Source organism: Penaeus vannamei, chromosome 22, assembly GCF_042767895.1.
Source record: "Penaeus vannamei isolate JL-2024 chromosome 22, ASM4276789v1, whole genome shotgun sequence".
Classification (NCBI taxonomy): domain Eukaryota; kingdom Metazoa; phylum Arthropoda; class Malacostraca; order Decapoda; family Penaeidae; genus Penaeus; species Penaeus vannamei.
The window spans coordinates 25,383,957-25,389,063 of NC_091570.1; the positions used below are offsets into that span (position 1 = coordinate 25,383,957).

Consider the following 5,107-nt stretch of genomic DNA (forward strand, 5'->3'; position numbering starts at 1 on the left):
AATCAGCGAGGGAAGCACGGCAATCAGCTAGGGAAGCACGGCAATCAGCTAGGGAAGCACGGCAATCAGCTAGGGAAGCACAGCGGTCAGCTAGGGAAGCATGGCAATCAGCTAGGGAAGCACGGTGGTCAGCTAGGGATGCACGGTGGTCAGCTAGGGAAGCACGGTGGTCAGCTAGGGAAGCACGGTGGTCAGCTAGGGAAGCACGGCAATCAGCTAGGGAAGCACGGCAATCAGCTAGGGAAGCACGGCAATCAGCTAGGGAAGCACGGCAATCAGCTAGGGAAGCACGGCAATCAGCTAGGGAAGCACGGCAATCAGCTAGGGAAGCACGGCAATCAGCTAGGGAAGCACGGCAATCAGCTAGGGAAGCATGGCAATCAGCTAGGGAAGCACAGCAATCAGCTAGGGAAGCACGGCAATCAGCTAGGGAAGCATGGCAATCAGCTAGGGAAGCACGGCAATCAGCTAGGGAAGCACGGCAATCAACTAGGGAAGCACGGCAATCAGCTAGGGAAGCACGGCAATCAGCTAGGGAGGCACGGCGATCGACTAAGGAAGAACGGCGATCAGCTAGGGAAGCAAGGCGAATAGCTGGAGAAACACGGTGATCAGCTAAGGAAGTACAGTAATCAGCTAGAGAAACACGGTGATCAGCTAGGGAAGTACAGTAATCAGCTAGAGAAACACGGTGATCAGCTAGGGAAGTACAGTAATCAGCTAGGGAAGTACAGTAATCAGCTAGAGAAACACGGTGATCAGCTAGAGAAACACGGTGATCAGCTAGGGAAGTACAGTAATCAGCTAGAGATGCATGGTAATCTGCTAGGGAATCACTGCGAGGCAATCAGCTAGAGAAGCAAGGCGATCAGCTAGGAAACCAAGGCGATCAGCTAGAGAAGCATGGTAATCTTTTTAGCCAAATTTGTTGGGCATGCTGTGATTGTACACCGAATCAATTGTGTACAATAGGCAACAAACTTTCGCAAAACCGTTAATAATTTTAAGCAATATTGTGTTTATTGTGATATTAGGCGTAAAGACTTATTGTTACTTGCAATTAATAGATATTTGAATATATTATATTATGTGTAATATAAATGTACAATTGCACAATGTGAATAGCAACCTGCAAATGTCCAAATATAATAAATGCCACAAACATTGATAAAATGTGTAATTTCATGAAAGACGAGCCTAAATTTATGTCCCGGCAACAATATAAAGCCTGTGTAAAAAAAAAAAAAAAAAAAAAAAAAAAAAAAATTGTCCGATGGACAGCGAAAGAAATACCACTAAAGTAAACAAGCACATCATGTAATGCATACAAACTCAATATCCGATACGCAAATTTTTCACAAATATAAAATGCGGTTATCCTGCGAACCAAAATAACAAAAGCATAAAATATCAAATTAATTCCCACCCCCACCCCCCGCTTATTTGCACGATGTCAATTTATTTTAAAAAATATTAAACAATATACAACTCATACCGTCTGTGTACAGACGAGATGCGGTGTGGAGGAACTGCATTGCACTTAGGCTCTGCCATTTAACGGTAAATATAAGGCCTCTGCATCTTAGGATTTCTTATATCCTCCTCTATTCCTTCCACTCTATAAGATGGCAGTGTCCATTTTCCTCTATCTACATGCGTCACAATCTTCAACCTCTACCAATAATGTTATATTAAACACCCTATGAACCTAAATCTGTAGGCGCCGACAAAGTTTTGTAAGATATTTCACCTGGGCAGATTGGTCGGTAGATATATTTAATCAAAGGGGGCAAGTAAGGGTAGTCATTCTCCTTCCCATCTGAAGGAGGTATGGGCAAGACGTTAACAATAAAATATTTGCGGAGGAGCGAATGTTAATTTTGCTAAATATAAAAACAATGGCCGAAATCAAATAAATGTCACTCATATATATCTTGCCATTTCCGATGGAAATGAACACCAGAATGAACTGAAACAAAACAATAGAAAACTATAGAATCTAGTTTCATCCCAAGAAGTGTTAGTTGGTTATTTTACTGTTTATAACAATTGAGACTTCCAAGACAGTATTTATATCAACTGATTTATTCTCATGTGACAAGAACAAATCTGATGATAATTTCCATAGCAATCGCAGCCGATGATCTTGATGTGTTAAGGGGACCGTCCCTGAGAATGGCCACCTTTCCCTACTCTATACATCATAAAAAAATATCGGTTAGAGATAACTGATTGATTCTTTTTGCATGCTATAGAGTAAAGAATTGCGCTCCATTATATATATAAATTTTAACTTTGCTCCCCCATTGGGGGGGGCACCCCCCAAAAAGTCGAAAAAATCGTGTTTTTTTTTTGGTATGTCTTCGGTACATCCCAACTATCAGAGCTCTTTACAGAATATTCCCCCAAAAATGCTAGTGTTAGATCAACTATAGCCTATAGCCATGTAAAAGGCCGAATTTTGAATTTCCTTTTTTTTTTTTTTGACGGGGGACAGCTTGGCATAAAAAATACTTTTTTATACATTTTACAGCATTAAAATATTATTATTTTTTGATAAAGGCAAAAATTCAAAAATCGGCCTTTTACATGGCTATGGGACGCCGAGGCTCTAGTGAAAGCAACAAACTGCATTTGGATCAAATGAAAATTACGTGAGTTGGGATGTACCGAAGATTCATAAAAAAATAGCGGAGCTACGGCGTTTTGTATTTGGCACCTTGCCAAAGTTCGTTATCTGTTATTTTTCTCTGAATCTAATGATATTATATATATATAAAAAAAAAACACTTATTTAGTGTACTTTGCAATGCAATGATTACCAAGTCAATAGGAATTTTCATGTTCAATAGGGACGCTATTCTGTAAAGGTATGTAACTTTTTTTTTTTTTTTTCGTTGTTCATTAAAGTTGATATTTTCGTTTGAAAAGCTTAATAAATGCACTTTACCATAGAGACAACTAATCTAAACCAGATAAAAACCTTTTTTTAAAACAAATATTTTTTTTTCTATTTTTTTTTTTTATTTATTGATTTATTTTTTTTTTTTGAAGAAATGGGGAACTGTGGATGGCAACATTAGTACAAAATCATTCTAATTATAAAGTCCTGGCATGAATACAACATGGTGGTTCAATTTTGAGAATTTCAAAAGCATATGAATTTAGTACATTGAATTCGAGAACTTACGAAAGTCGTTGAATATTCCCCATGCCTCACACACGGGGGGGCCGGAGATGGTCACTGGGTGTTTATAATTTTCGAGGAGGATCATATGTACGTGAACGCACGCACATAAAGTTAAAAAGATTAATCATCATCATTTAGTAGGCCTACATTGATTTCATATCTAAATAAAAAAAATTTATCAGTTATCCCTCTCATACCCATTTTCTTTGATAATTGTCAATATTAACAGATTGCAAAGGAGAACAAGTGTAAAGTTTATGATTAGCCATTTGCACCCATTATCTTTACTAAGAAGTGCATAAAATCATGCAGACGCCTAGGTGTTGTGGGATATTTGCCAATTTATGGTGCCTAAGACTTACGGTAACGTCTAAACATATTCATTTTAATCGGGAACGCACGAAACGGATGCGATAGCTTTTTGAACGCCAGACGAAGACTACGCATACAACCGAGCTCAAAATTCCATATAGTTTTTATTTCAGAGCAGGTATTACTGAGTACTATCATCTTCAACATGAAATAATCTGTGTATCTCGCTTATACATCCGAAGTTTAAAAATCCGACATTTAAGTAACATTCGTATTGAATTGGTCTTTACAACGGTAACTACCAATTTCAAATCAATTCAAATTGCCCCCTGCTGTGATGTACCGACCGTTGAGCGAAATGTAACGGAAATATTTCAATCCTTCCTTCTAAGGCTATTTCTAAACTTTAGTGCTTCGTATGTGATATACGTATATATTACCACGTAAACTAAAACATATTACCAGGGAGTCTCAATCAAAGCATATTTCGTGTGTTAAAGGACACAAAACATACATTTTTTTTTAGATATATTTCACAAAATATTTCGTCATAAATCACGGTGATACAATTTTTTCCTCATATTGGTATAAAAGTGTTCCTTGAACATTCACAAACTCATATCTATGCGCAATGTCATAATTAAATGCCTTATGCACGATTGCCGCAAGCAAAAGTCCACATAGGTGTACCTGGGCGCTCAATAGCGACGTACCTCTCTGGGTGCTGAGGGACTCGCGCGCCGGCTGCAAGACAACGAGCCATAGCAGGCGGTTAATACTCGTTTGGTAGTTTCCTCATCCATGTACCTATACTATACGCTAACTATCTTAATTTAACCCCCTCCCTCCCCTCTCTCAGGGACGGTCCCCTTAACCCACTAACACCAGTATATTTTGAAGCCGAAAATAATATTTTTCAGGCGCCTACAAAATTGGCCACGGTCGTATTTGGAGCATGAGTTCTGATTCAACATCACACTGGCGGGACGCCTGGCAATGTTTTTTTTTTCTGGGTGTATCACATATGGGACACCTATGGTAAATGGGTGAAGTTCCAATAGCAGGGGAGGGCATGAAGTATATCGGGGGAATTATGGAGTAAGACAGGCTTTCATGCGCGGAAGATGATTTAAAAGAACTAAGAACTAAGCGTGTGTGGAAAGTTACCCGTAAACTACATTTGTACGGACAGAATTTGACCAAGTAATTTTTACATGGGGAACGCGTTGCCCGCACAGACCATACTCTAGTCTAGGCTCTGCCCCCCAGGACACATTCTCTTCACCTCGGTTTGTACAGCAAGATAGAGCTACATCCAAACTGTAAACAATAAACTAAATACTGTTATGTATCTAAACACCAAACTACAACTTTCCTTTGCTACTTGTTGGTTCATTGTGTGGAATACTTGTTTCTAATCACATTCTTCTGCATTTGGGGGACTTGAAGGGCTCATTTCTTTTTCGTTGCCACTGTATAGTCTTAAGGGGACCGTCTGCTTTTTTTTTCGATTTTTCAATTTATCTTGCCGATTTTGATGAAACTCACACCCTTTTATTTGGGCCCCTTCCCATTGCCTGTGGTTGATTTTTTTCGAAATCGCCC

The 5,107-nt window shown here is 39.1% G+C and overlaps 1 protein-coding gene across 1 annotated transcript in view; it reads right to left on the reverse strand.

Moving 5' to 3' along the window:
- LOC113826911 (SET and MYND domain-containing protein 4) overlaps positions 1-5,107 on the reverse strand; it is a gene marked incomplete in the record, with an annotated part of 65,285 nt that overhangs the window by 54,374 nt on the left and 5,804 nt on the right.